Below are 15,445 nucleotides of genomic sequence, written 5' to 3' on the forward strand. Positions count from 1 at the left end.
TCTGGTTGAGATCAGACAACCAGGGAGCAGGAACCAACTGCCCTAGGACCACCGTTTCTACTGGTCTTTGTAATTCCAATCTGAGTAAAGAAAAATGTTACTTCAGTCTATAGCCAGAAACCTAAAATAAGTAGAGGTTTAAAAATGTAGGAAAGGGCTTCCCTGGTGGCTCAGTGGTTGAGAGTCCGCCTGCCGATGCAGGGGATGCGGGTTCGTGCCCCGGTCGGGGAAGATCCCACATGCCGTGGAGCGGCTGGGCCCGTGAGCCATGGCCGCTGAGCCTGCGCATCCAGAGCCTGTGCTCCGCAACGGGAGAGGCCACAACAGTGAGAGGCCCGCGTACCGCAAAATAAATAAATAAATAAATGTAGGAAATATCTGGCTCTATTCATCTTCATTCCCTGCTTTTCTTTTCTTTTTGTTTTACCATAATTCTTCTAGTTCTTGTACTACCTCACAAAGTGCTTTAAAATATTTTTCTTTTATTGCTTTCTTTACATACACCCTTCCTTCTGGAAATGATTACTGTATATATTAATATACAACACGTAATAATTACAAAGTCACCTAAACATTGTATATCCATCTATATTTATTCTAGCTTTGCTATGATTCTTCTATTCTGATATCATGAAGTTAAAGGAATTGCTTTTCACTAACTCCTTTCTTTTCCAAAGTGATTACTGAATATGTTAAATCATATTAGACCTTAATTTTAGATTCCAATGATAATTGGACACATCCTGGGGTGTCCCCAAATGACCCCCGTGTCTCACGGCCTTGCTGTGACCTTCAGGGAAAGGGCTCTCTTGGCCTACTCTCTTGCTGGACCTTACAGGGCTCCTCTTCAAGACTGAATCACAAGTGAAAACAGACAACAGTTCAGACTTTTTGCCACTTGCTGGCTATTTGACTTTATGCAAAACATTAAACCTCTCACTACCTATCTCTGCAGGATTCTTGTGAGAATTAAAGAGAAAACCCTTTGCAGACTGCAAAGTGTAATACACACACTGTATCCTAAGTGTGGGTCTTGAGTTATACATAATCTCATAGTCATACCTCTGTAATGTCACTTGATCTTTCAAAGTTTGGCTCAACCAGATTCTAGGAAGTCTTCCCTGATCTTTGCAACTTCTTACAGCACTTACTTATCTGTTTCACTAAACTGAGCAATTCCTGGGTTACTCAGTCACGTGTAGGAGATCTTCTGTCTGCTGCTCTGCTTGCAGCAACGTCAGTGACCAACGGTGGGGAGGCACTTAAACCATCAGTTTAGCTACACGTAGATCTCAGAGCGGAACAGAAAGTGTCATTGCTTAATTAAAATTAATGCACAGAGAAAAAGCGCAATACTGTCTACTGTTACCGTACACTAAAAATGAAGGGCTCTGAAACTCTAGCCAATGCATAGAAGAGGCTGTGACTTTCTTTAGCCTGTTGTGTTTTGTGACGGGCTTTTCTGAGATCTAATTACTGTTGCCAGCCTGGAATTCACTATCACAGGAGGAAGTAAAGCTGGATGGGTGAAAGCCAATCCACAATTATGTAACCACTGCTTTGGGATATCCCATCCTTTTCCAAGTGGAGGAGTGAATTCAGTGCTTTGAGTACTGAGAGGCTGGGGGTGTGGAGAGCTACTTCTAATGCATCTAGACCTTACAATGCAAAAGATGGCCATTCACTCCAGGCTCTAGGCACAGCAGCTGGGTGATGAAAACTGCAATAAACTTAGAACTAATCTGTGCTTCAAAATGTTCCATCGTGGAGCACAAGCCTAGAGAACTAAAGCTCATGTCAAGAAAATGGTGCCAGCTAATCAGGAAAGACAGGCTGGCACTGGATTTTAAGAACCATCCACTGCACCTTGGGTAACACAAAGCGAGAGCAAGAGAATGCTGGATTTTCAGAGAATACACACTCTGATTCCTCATTAAACATCATCTCGCCAACATGCCATTCAAGGAATGAGGCCCAGGTTAGAGCTGAACCCTGAGGCCTCACACACGCTTTCAGTACTCAGCTCAGTACTCAGCTCTAGTGCCACGTTCTCCATAGTCAGAAGGGATTGGCACCAAGAGAAGACAGTGGCAGGATCTCTGGGCCTCATTACGGGCCTTGCCCCAGATCATAACATTCACGCCAGGTGGACTTTTTAGGGCAAGGCAAACAAAAACAATAAAAAAAAGTTCAACCTCCCTATAGGACATGGACCCTGTCCCACAAATCCTTCCTGTTGGAACTGCACAGTTAACATTCTTCTTCTATGCCCTTATCTTGGGCTTAAACAGTGGTTCTTAACAAATGGGTAATAGTCACATGAAAAAATGATTATTTCACCAAGAAGCAAAGAAGTTTAAATTATAAAAACAAGATACAATTTCTGGTTACAAAATTAAAGTAACCAGTAAAGAAGTTTTAAGAAATGACAAAGTTCAATGGAAAAGAGAGTGGAGAGATCTTCTCAAATACTATTGCTTATGAAAATATAAATTGATTCAGTCTTTCTGGAAAGCCATTTGTCAATATACTGAAAGCCTCCTAAATAGTCATAATCTCACACCCAGTGATTCGACTGTGTTGGCCAAAAAGTTCCTTCGGCTTTTAAGTAAAAATAAAAGACCCATTTTTCATTTTCACCAAGAATTTTATTAAACGACGTATTCACCGTTTTGTTCCACTACCTTCTGCCATTTTTCAGGCAACATAATTCCATCTTCCCAAAACATTTTATCTTTTTGAGCAAAGAACTGTTCCAGGTGCCTTTTACAGTCTTCCAGGGAACTGAAGTTTTTTCCATTACGAGGATTTTGTACAGACTGAAATAAATGGAAATCCGAAGGTGTTATGTCTGGTGAATATGGTGGATGAATCAGAACTTCCCAGCCAAGCTGTAACAGTTTTTGCCTGGTCATGAAAGAAACATGTGGTCTTGCGTTATCGTGATGGAAGATTATGCGTTTTCTGTTGACTAATTCCAGACACTTTTCTTCAAGTGCTGCTTTCAGTTGGTCTAACTGGGAGCAGTACTTGTTGGAATTAATCTTTTGGTTTTCTGGAAGGAGCTCATAATAGAGGACTCCCTTCCAATCCCACCATATACACAGCATCACCTTCTTTGAAGAACAGTCTTGGTGTGGTTGGTGGTGGCTCATTTCATTTGCCCCACGATCTCTTCCGTTCCACATTATTGTACAGTATCCACTTTTCATCACCCATCACAATTTGTTTTAAAAATGGAACTTTTCATTACGTTTAAGTAGAGAATCACATGAGGAAATACGGTCGAGAAGGTTTTTTTCGCTTAACTTACATGGAACCCAAACATCAAAGCAATTAACATAACCAAGCTGGTGCAAATGATTTTCAACACTTGATTTGGATTTTGAGTATACTGGCTACCTCCCACGTGGTATAACATTGACTGCTCTCAATTAATGTCTTGATTTCATCGCTATCAACTTCAATTGGTCTACCCGACCATGGAGCATCATCCAGTGAGAAATCTCCAGCACGAAACTTCACAAACCTCTTTTGATATGTTTGATCAGTCACAGCACCTTCTCCATACACTGCACAAATCTTTTTTTGCATTTCAGTTGTGTTTTTACCTTTCTTGAAATAATAAAGCATAATGTGCCAAAACTGTTGCTTTTCTTCTTCCATTTTCAATATTAAAGTGGCTACACAAAAATTCACCAGTTTTGATAAGCTTTTTTAAAAAATGCACACTGATATGACAGTTGTCACAATACAGTCTAACAAAATTGCTTTGAATGAAGTTAGAGACAACTCAGCGCTACTAGAAGCATCTTACAGAAAATACCAAATGAACTTTTTGGCCAATCCAATATTTTGAAGGAACCTATCCTTAAGGGCATAACCAAAAGTGTAGACAAATGTCTAGACCACAAATATACTCACTGAAGCACTATCTGTAACAGCAAAAATTAGATCCATTGTAAATACGCAACATTAGGAACATGATTATGTAAACTGTGGTACAGCCACACATCTAATAAAATACTACACAGTCACTAAAACTGTTTCCTAAGTGTTTTTTAAGTGATGTGAGAAAATCCTTTTGAAACAACATCAAACGGAGGAAAGGGGGGGAGTATAAAATTTCATGTGCCATGATTTTTACTAATATGATATAAATGTATATGTGAGGACGAATGAAATGATATGGTCTAAAATTTTAACACAAGCTATTCCCTGAGTTTATGAGGTTAAGATTACATGACGAGATAGTCAATAAATAATAGTCTCCAATCCTGGCTCTGGCTTCCTGATTGGCCTTGAAAAAAGTTACTTTACCTCTTTGTATCTGGTTTTCCAATCAGTAAAATCATAATAATTATAGTAACCCTCAGAGTTGCTGGGAGAATTTGATAATGCTGAAAGCCTTACTATGCATAAATGAGGAAATGAATTATGTAGTTAGAGTAGTATTTAATACAGACTTCTAAGACTCACGTCTTACTCCATAGCCCCTTTCACTAGAAGAAAACAAAATGCCCGCTGCACCCCAATCCCACCCAGGGCTCCACAGACAGGGCTTTGACCACAAACACACAACTGCTGGGAATCACATAAATATATTTAAGAAAAAGAAAAAGATACCAAGACTCAAGACTCTGCCCCATGTTTCTCAACGGTATTATCAGCCCGTTCTGAGTCTAATTCAGGACACAGCCAGGGTGGTCAGGGCATAGCCAAGGATCTTAACGGCATGAAGGTAGCAGATAAGCAAATAGCACCAGAGGCAGAACCTGCAAGGCACTTGCTCTGCCAGCATGACAAATGTGGACCTTGGCAAAGCAGGGATGAAACTCGGGGGGTACTCCCCAAGGGCCAAACCAGGCTCTATAGCTGATGTTGCCACAGCTATGACAAAAGGATATTCTATAGCTACAAACTCCTCAGGGGAAGGGTCTGGCTTTCCCAAAGCAGCTGTCACGAGGACATGATCACGTGATCTTTTCCAGCCACTTTTCCTCTGTCAGAAGAACATGATTTACATGAAAGCAGGCCCAAGAGCCAAAGAATCACTGTGGGAAGCCGGAAGAAAGGAAAATCCTAAGAAGGGAGGACAGGAGGAAGAACAGAGGGGTGTAATACCTCAGGAAACTCCAGTAGCTTTCTTGTTTAAAAAAAACATTTCTTACCTTTTGAACAAATCTTGCAGCAGATGGTGTCTTTGGGCAGGTGATCCAACCAAGGGAAAGTAGCAGAGGCCAGGAACAGGGTACTGACACCAAACAACTATTCCGCAGAATGTGGCAGAAACAAAAATCTCCCCAACCACAAACAGCCCCAGGTTATCTATAATCATCTTTACTCAGGACAGAACTTTTTAGGTATCACTTCTTATTCTCTATATTCTACTTGACTCGAAGCATATGCTACACTCTCTAGACCACTCTCATGAGTTCAAAAGCTACATTCCGTGGTACTGCCATAAAAGGAACCCCTTCTTCTAGATTATTAAAGACGTGTACATCTTCACGAATAACAGTTTCTTTTTTAACTCCTTCAGGGTAGGTTTGGAGGAGAGGATAGGGTGTACAATACTGTTGACTGCAGCCAGCAATCGAATAACAGGGCCCAGAAACATGGGGTTAATTCTCCAAAGGAACAAATATCAATACTACCTGTTCCTGTCATACTAATACAATGTCCCCGAGAACGTCTCAGATCTCATTCTGAGGCTTCAGCAGAATTCAGGTAGCATCAGAAATTCAAGAATAGGATGGAACCATGATATATAAAAATATAAGAGCTAGGCAGAAAGTAAGAAATCTGGTCCAATCTTTCATTTTATACTCAAGGAAACTTGAGACCCAGGAAGTGAAGCAAATCGCCTGATGTCCACAGCAAATCACAGACAGTCTCAGGGTTCTGGACACCTGGCTAAGGGGACGTTTTGTCCCACCTAAAGTCCAGTCTAGAAAAGCTGCCTGTAGCTCAGAAGTTCCTTGACAAGGCAGCCAGGTGGTAAATTTAGAGATTAGATTATTTTTTTCCTGACTGAAAATAATCAACACATCTGGCATTACATACACGGATTCCCTTCTATGACTGCTGTCAGAAAAAACTGTGCAAGACTTGGAAATGAGCAAAACATAGATTACTGGGTATGCTGTCCAGTGTGCCCTTCCAGGCTGTCTGTGTCTCAGTGCCTTTCAGCTATTTTCCTGTAAGCTGTAGGAAACTAATAGTAATACAAGTGATTCTTGTCCACAGAAATGAAAATGAATTTTGTCCTCTCCCTTTCCCAAGAAGCTGGTTTTGCAAATTAATTTCAGCATTCCTCATTGCCTATATAGATGTCTGCTTTCTGAATTCTCCGTGGAACCAGATCTTACTGGTTCTCTCATTAATTAATGAGTTCATTAAAATCTTTAACACATGTTCATTTTATACCTGTATAGTAGTGATGATTTTGCCATTAAAAATTATTATCCTTTAATACTGAACAAAAACACTGTTTCTAAAAAGTGACAAATTCTCCCAGTAGCCAACTCTTAGCCACTAAGAGTAGCTGAAATGTTTAGATTAAAAAGCTTTAGGGCCTCAGACAGATATCCAAATTGCTTTAGATACAAAAGCATGAAACTTCCCATTTTCAGTATTCCTGATTTTGGGTAGATCCTCAGAAATATCCAGGTGAGGTACAACTGATGCTCCTTATTTCCAAGAGGCCTTGGAGTCAGACAGCCAGGGTTTGTGGTCCATCTCTTACAAGCTTGTATGATTTGGGGAAATTTCCTTAACCTCTTTTTTTTGTAACTCTTTTTATTATGGTAAAATACATACAACATAATATTGATCATTTTAGCCATTTGAATTGTACAATTCAGTGGCATTAAATACATTCACAATGTTGTTGTAACCTTCACTGCTATCTATACCCAAAACTATTTTTTTTTTTTTTTTGCGGTAGGCGGGCCTCTCACTGCTGTGGCCTCTCACCGTTGTGGAGCACAGGCTCCGGACACGCAGGCTCAGCGGCCATGGCTCACGGGCCCAGCCACTCCGCGGCATGTGGGATCTTCCCGGACCGGGGCACGAACCCATGTCTCCTACATCGGCAGGTGGACTCTCAACCACTGCGCCACCAGGGAAGCCCCCGAAACTTTTTTTAATCATCTCAGTATAAACTCTGAACCCATTAAATAGTAACTTCCCATTCTCTCACCCCCACAGCCTCTGGTAACCTCTATTTTACTTTTATGTCTCAATGAATTTGCCTATTCTAGCTACCTCATATTAAGTGGAATTATATTTGTCCTTCAGTGTCTGGCTTATTTCACTTAAGCATAATGTTTTCTAAGTCCAGCCATGTTGTGGTATATATATCAAAATTTTATTCCTTTTTATGGCTGAATAATATTCCACTGTATGCAGACACCACAGTTTGTTTATCCATTCATCCTTTGATGTACACTTTGGTTGTTTCCATCTTTTGGCTACTGTGAATAATGCTGCCATGAACACTGCTATTGTCTGAGTTCCTGCTTTGAACTCTTTTGGATATATACCTAGAAGTAGAATTGCTTGGTTACATGGTAGTTCTACATTTAAGTTTCTGAAGAACTGATGGACTGTTTTCCACAGCAGCTGCACCATTTTACACACTCACCAGCAATGCACGAGGGTTTCAATTTCTCCACATCTTCACCAATGCGAGGCTTTTTATTTTCCACTTTATTTTATTACAGCCATCATACTAGGTGTGAAGTAATATCTCATTGTAGTTTTCATTTGCATTTATCTAATGACTAACAATGGTAAGCATCCTTCCATGTGCTTATGGGCCATTTGTCCATCTTCTTTGGAACAAGTGTCCGTTCAAGTCCTTTATTTTTGAACTGGGCTGTTTTTTGTTGGTTGAGTTATAGGAGTTCTTTATACATTCTGGATATCAATCTCTTATCAGACATTTGATTTGCAAATATTTCCTCCTATTCTATAGGTTGTTTTTTCTTACTTTCTTGACTGTGTCTTTTGATGCACTAAAGTTTTTAATTTTGATGAAGTCCAATTTATCTATTTTTTCTTTTGTTATACCTGTGCTTTTGGCGTCATATTCATGAAGCCATTGCCAAATGTAATGTCATGAAGATTTTCCCCAAACCTTTTATGCCAGGAGTTTTATAATTTTAGCTCTTATGTTTAGGTCAGTGATCAATTTTTAGTTAACTGTGGTATATATAATAAGGTAAAGGTCCAAATTCATCCTTTTGCATGTGAATATCCAGTTTTCCCGGCAATCATTTGTTGAAAAGACTTTCCTTTCCCCACTGGTCTAGGCATCCTTATTAAAAATCAACTGACCATATATGTGACCCTTTATTTCTGTGCCCTCTATTCTATCCCATTGGTCTCTATGTCTGAACTCATGCCAGTACCATACCAGCTAATTACTGTAGCTTTGTAGAAAGTTCAAACTCGGGACATGTGGGCCCTCCATTTTGTTCTTTTTTAAGATTGTTTTGGCTATTTGGAGCCCACTGCAATTCCACATGAGCTTGAGGATAGGCTTTTCCATTTCTCTGAAAAAGGATATTGAAGTTTTGGAAGAGACTGCATTGAATCTGTAGATCTTAACAATGTTAAGTCTTCCTATCCATGAACCAGGATATCCTTCCATTTACTTAGATCTTTAAAAATTTGTTTCCAGCAGTGTTTTGTAGTTTTCAGCACACAAGTCTTTCACCTCCTTGGTGAGATTTATTCTTAAGTATTTAAGTCTTTCAGATGTTCATTGTAAATGGAACTGCCTTCTTAATTTCACTTTCGGACTGTTCATTTCCCTAATCTCTTTAAGCTCCATTTCCTCATATGAAAAGAGAAAAATGGTACCTACACTTCAAATAGTTGTTATAAGGATAATGGATATAGGATATATAGGAATAATGAAAGCATAGTATAGCTACTGAGGTTAGACTTGGAGCTGTTCGGCCTAGATTAAAATCTTGACTGACATTTACAACCTGTGAACCTTGGGGAAGTTACTGAATCTTCTGTGCCTTAATTTTCTCATCTGTAAAATGGGCCTAAAAACAATACCTATCTTACAGGGTCATTAAAGGATTAAATGAGTAAATACAAGTAAAATGCTTAGGACAGAGTCTAGCAAATAACAGGAACTTTATAATGACAATTAGCCTTCCTGCCTGGACCACGATGTAGCCTTCTAATTTGGTTTCTCTACCTATCCTACTATCCCTTTTATTCACTACTTGTAAATGAATCTTTCTAAATCACTACTCTAATTACATCATTTCCAGACTTAAAATCTTTACTAGTTTCTCATTACAAATTAAGCAAATTCTTAACTTCTAAGAGGTGCATCCAAGATCTACCACCATATAGTATCAAATTACCTTTTTAATCATAGTTCCCACTGGAATCCCTTTTAAACTGAAGGAGTAACCGCCACCCAGGAAACAACTAACATTTATGCAGCAAAATCTTGGGTAAGAAACTGCGCCCTAGATTCCCTATTTGTAAAATGTCAGACTAGATGAACTCTAATCTTACCATACCAATTTATCACAGTGCCTTATACAATAGAGGTATTGAATTATGGTCTGCTGAATTAAGTTGAATTTGGCTACTGCGTTTTGTTTTGTTTTTTTTTCATTTTATTGGAGTACAGTTGATTTACAATGTTGTGTTAGTTCTAGGTGTACAGCATAGTGACTGGCTATTGCATTCTTAAATCTTTTTTTTTTTTTTGCGGTACACAGACCTCTCACTGTTGTGGCCTCTCCTGCTGTGGAGCACAGGCTCCGGATGCACAGGCTCAGCGGCCATGGCTCACGGGCCCAGCCGCTCCGCGGCATGTGGGATCTTCCCGGACCGGGGCACGAACCCGTGTCCCCTGCATCGGCAGGCGGACTCTCAACCACTGTGCCACCAGGGAAGCCCTTGCATTCTTAAATCTTAATAACATCTATGGACAAATGACAAATCACCAAAACACTTAATCATTACTTTGATTTGCCAAGAAACTATCAGGTCTTTAATACTGGCTTTGTCAAGTAAATATAAAGATTTTTAATAAATGAAAATTAAGTATGTGACAAAATTATTACCGAACGATTAAAATTTTTTCTTGAAAGTTGAATCCAATCACACTGGGCTCCTGCATCTTGAAGAAGCAGCAAAATGAAACTTACAGATTGGCTGAACTATATTTGTGTGCAGGGCGTAGGACGTGTATTACTAGGTATATTAACAGGTAGTTGGCAGAGAGGTCGTGTATGAACCAATGAATGGGAATACTGTTTACATCTCAATTCCTCAGCATACATGGGTATGCAAACATGGATCCAGACCCCATTTAGGCATGAAGAGAGATTTGTATGGCTGCAGTTATAAAACTACTTTTTTAAAAAAAAAACCAAGTCTACTTTACAAATTTAGATGAGATGCTGAGATTATAAGTGGCTTTGTTATTTCTTACAAGATAATAGAAGTATGTGGCTCAAAGCTAAATTGACTATAGGTAAAAAGCATTTGAGAGCCTTCTCTTAGGAAAGCAGAAAGGGGAAAACAAAATATCTAAAAACAAATCAGAGAAACCTGAATATTTTCAACTATATAATTTGTCTGTCAGTTTCAGGTTAATCTTTTCCAAAAAACCATCTTCCCAGCCAGAGGAAGTGTGCTACACGCAACCGAGATTCAAGTTACTGACCCTGGCTGCCAAAGCATTTGTGCCTGCATATTTTCAATCTGTTTTTCTTTCTTTCTTTCTTTTTTTTTTTTTTTAAATGAACTAGTTGTAATGGGGAAATCTGTGGATCAAATGCCCAGAAAAACCTTCATGCTAGCAATAAAATATTTTAAGTCCTTTCTGCCAATATTTTCTTTATTATTTTGGGGACGATAATACAACCTTAACATTATCAAATACATTTTCTTTCAAGTTCTACCTACTAAACATTTCTATATAATAACTGTTGAGATATAGATGGACATTAGGATTGTGAACCATTTCTCAATTTTAGTAATAGTTATCTATTCATAAAAATAAAGAACATCAAAAAAGGTATCTGGAAAACATTTTTTTTTCCATCTATTTACCTATTCAAATCAATTCTAAGGTAAATAAAAGACCATTTTATCTCGATTTACTAAAAGCAACTTTTAAAAGCTACAATATTTATAATAAATAAAATGAAGCTTTCAATGATCAAGTCAATGCCTCTACAGCACTTTAAAAACCATCATTTATCCCACATCTAAAAATTATCTGTTTATATATCTATCTCCCCCAGTGGACTACATACTTGTTAGTTCTCTTTCATCTCCTTCCCAGAATCCAATCTAGAACCCGGCATACCATAAGTATTCAGTGACTGTTAGTTGACTCACTTACTGAATAAATTAGTATTATACAAAGGTCCAAAACATAGGACCCTAACTTTATACCAGACAAGAGAGCTTGTACCGTCTCCCAGGGGTTTTTTTTGCATTAATAAATCTCATTTCCTGTGTTAGAGATTCAGAAAATAGTCTTGGAGAATTACTTGGATTAGCAGCTAAGATGCAGACACCATCTGTAGCGGTTTTTTTTTTTTTTTGTAGTATTTTTTAGAAGTATTGTTTTACTATCTTGTAACTTAGGGCTGGTTTTGATAATATATGTCAATGACACCCAAAGGCCACTGTATCTTCCTATATGATTCATTAAATGGAACAATGACTTTTTAATTTTTAGACAATATTTGATTTTCCTGTTTCCAAATAGAGTTTAAATAACAAACGTTTGTCTCCTATCTTACGTAAGTAGGATTTTTCCTTTATTACAGCTTCCTTCCAGTCTACATAGGCAAACAAATCTCTTAAACCAGGCCAGTACTGAAGAGGGAACAATCAGTAAATCAGCATAAATGTAAGAACAGAATATCTTCATGATACCGGCAGTAGATACCAATATAACACTTTCATCTCAAATTTGAACACCACTTGATTTTAGATGTATGGACACAACATGCTGCCTAATATCCCTACAAATGCAAAGGATTTAGCATAGAAAGTCTTAAGCTAAATTTAATTAGATCTTGGTATGCAAAATCCAATTAGCTGTAACAGAACCCTACAAACCCCCAAAGCTTTAGAATCAGCAAGCCAGGTAGGTGCCCTGGTACTAAAACTCTCTGAAGTCCATATTCCTTAACAGTTAACCTTAGTTGTTCCTTTGACTATTAGAAAATTTTATTTGTCCCGAGTCACTAATACAATCAAAGGAAAGATAAGCATGAACAGATGAAGCAAGACTTTAAATACTAAAAATGCAAAATGAATCAAAACTTGTTAGCCCTATCTGTGCAACCTGGGTCTTTAATAAGAACTAAGCTTAAGTTTGATGGATGGATACTCAACAGCACAAACTTAAATGCTGGCTTAGAAAAATCCTTCTGATAATAAAGCGTCTTAGATTGTGATGACTACTGAACTGCTACAAGCCTTTTAAATCAGTAAATTCTGTAAGGATGTGCAGAAATTCTCAAAGTTGCTGCTTAAAGATTAGGAAAATGTAGGCCAATTTAAATTCAGCCCCCATAACAACACTAAAACTGTGGCTTGTCACACTGTATTCAAAGACCTCTTAACATCAGACGTAGGCGTTTCTTCAGAAACTAAAAATCTAACTTCTGAGTATTATTATAACAATTTAAAATAAACAGCCCAAGCATCTGGTCTGTGGTTTTTGGGTTCAGAGGCAAACATACAAATTACTCTCTCTTTTTTGTTCTAACTCTAGCCAGAAAGGAAGATATGGGATTTGGGTTAAAATGTTTGAGGATTTTTATATGTAACTGGAACCAAGTAATAAGAAACGACTCAATTAGCCTCACTTTATTAAAAACAGCTAACAAAGTTTTTATGTCCTCAAACAAAACAAAACAAACAAGAACAATATCAACAAAATCCACATTAAAAGCTGACAAGTAAAGGTTGCTTCCGTTGTTACTAAAGAATCATTCATTTGCTTGTGGGTCTTATTAAGCTTTTCTCCCCTGAAGGTCCAGCCAACAGAGTTATACAGCTATTCTTAACTGTTCCTGCAGCACAGAAATTTCCACTCTCTGTTAACAACCCAAACCACAGGTCTTCTTTAAAACCCTAAACAAACTATTTCAATCTTCAGGAACGGGGGTTGTATTAATAGAAACGAAATGTATAATAACCTTCTTTAAAATAAGTAAAAAAAAAAAAATCTGTGAGAGCCAGCCTTCAAGATGGTCCCCAATGATCCCTACTCCCATGGAGTGCCATCTCTCACAGGGTTGGTCTGTATGACAAACGGAATGTGGCAGAAGTGAGGATTATAAAAGCCTGCAGCTTCTGTCTTGGGCTCTCTGTTTCTCCCTTTTGCACAGCACACTCTCTGGGGAAGCCAACAGCCGTGTCCTGAGCCTAGGAAGAGGCCTAAGTGGCGAGAACCTCAACATCTGGCCAACAGTCAGCAAGGAACCCAGGTTGCTATGAGATATTGTGATTTTAAGAAGTGTTTCTCATCTGTATCTGCCCATCATCCAGGCTCACAGTTCCCAAAGCCTTTAGAATATCCTAAGTGTTGACAGTGATAAAGCTGTCTTTTGTTATGTGAATGAGGTGACTTTTAGGGGCACCTAGGATGGGTGCTGGTTGCCAGGAGATTAGAGGGTTGAAACTTTCTGTCCCACCCACTGGTATCTGGGGAGGGGGGAAGGGTCTGAGGTTGAATCAGTCGCCACTGGCCAACAATCTAGTCAATCATGACCAAGTAACAAAGTCTCCATAAAACCCCCAAAGGACAGCTTTTTGGTCCATTTTTGGAGAGCTTCCCTGTGCCAGGGTGCCAGGCCCCAGGCTCCACGACGACGTGGTCTCCTTTGTTCCGAACCTCACCCTATGTAGCTGATTCGTATCCTTTAATATCCTTTTATAATAAATTGGTAATCTAGTGGGTAAAGGGGGGCATCTCCTGAGTTTGGTGACACGTTCTAGCAAATTAAGCCCAAGGAGGGGGTCGTGGGAAACTCCAATTTGAGCCAGTCAGTCCGAAGTACAGGGAATGACCCTGGTGTATGACCTGCCTCTAGTGGAGGGCAGTCTTGTGAGACTGAGTCCTTTGCCTGTGGAATCGGATGCTGTCTCTAGGTAGGTAAGTGTCAGAATTGAGTTGAATTCTTAGACACCCAGCTGGCATCCCAGAATTGCTTGTTGGTGTGGGGAAGCCTCCACGTACACAGTGGAATTGGGTGGGTCTCGGAACCCTTTTCAGCTAACAGCCATATCAGTGAGCCTGGAGGCAGATCCCCCCTGAGCTGAACCTCCAGTTGGCTGACAGCTTGACCAGAACCTCACAACTACCCAGCTAAACTGCTCCTGGATCCCTGACCCACAGACACAGTGAGATGATAAACACTTGCTAACTGATTTACTAAGTTTTGGGGTAATTTGTTACACAGCACTGAATAATGTAAAATCCAATAGATAAAGGGACAGATCCTGCAACAGTTAGAAGACTGCTCCAAGAAGTCAAAGACAAAAGAATTTAGCAAAAAGTTACACAAAGCTCAGAGGTTACTTCCTGAAAACATTATATATAGTATTTTCCATTAATATAAGAAATTCATGACATTAGACAAGAGAATGGATATGCTTCAGATTTGGCGATGACTAGTAGGAAAAAACAAAAGAGCTGAAAGGATCAAAACCACTTGTTTCTCCTGCAGGAACAGCTTCCTGTTTTGGTTACAAAGGATTCATGCTTAAAATAACCATCGTAAAGCATGCTGAGGGTCTGAGAAGTCAATGGCAGGAAGCCACAACAAAGAGCCCTGAATGCAGCCTGACAGAAGATGATTCCTCCAGAGAAAAGGACCCAAGAAAGGCTAAGGAAAAAGCTACCCTAGCAAATGAGTGGGATGTAAAGTGAGGAAGGCCCATCAGAATGCGGCTCCCCTCTCAGCATCTGCCCGCCGCCCCGCTCCAGCAATGAGCAGACTTGCTAAAGTGGCAGGCAGGATACCTCTCCTCCAGCCGGCATACTCTTGCTGACAGCCAAGAGTGTGGTGACCCAGGAAAATTAAGCTAATGAAGGAGGAGAATAGTGCTGTAAACTTTGAATATTTTATTTTGATGCATTGTTAACTGTGAAGTCTGGAAAGGATACACCAAAAATTAAGGATATTATATCTGCCTGTTTCCACTATATTAGGTTGATTTCACTGTCCTACATAAGGCAAACATATCAGAGAAACAATACATGTCGAAATGCAATTCAGTCAAACTGGGACCCAGACTGAACTAGAGAAACTCCTAGAGTTAGATTTGTGGTCTAGCCAGCCCAATGTTCTGTGGCCAGTGGGGGCCCAGGGCATCTATCATGAGAGGATAGGCATGTTTTCACTGACATCAAATCCTAATGCTT

General features: G+C 39.3%; 1 protein-coding gene across 1 annotated transcript in view; it reads right to left on the reverse strand.

Moving 5' to 3' along the window:
* The window catches only part of LONP2 (lon peptidase 2, peroxisomal), a 98,257-nt gene that overhangs the window by 13,760 nt on the left and 69,052 nt on the right, over positions 1 to 15,445 (reverse strand). The gene's annotated exons all lie outside the window — the stretch shown is intronic.

This window comes from Monodon monoceros, unplaced genomic scaffold (assembly GCF_005190385.1).
Source record: "Monodon monoceros isolate NGI ecotype Baffin Bay Population unplaced genomic scaffold, NGI_Narwhal_1 Super_Scaffold_10, whole genome shotgun sequence".
Taxonomy (NCBI): Eukaryota; Metazoa; Chordata; class Mammalia; order Artiodactyla; family Monodontidae; genus Monodon; species Monodon monoceros.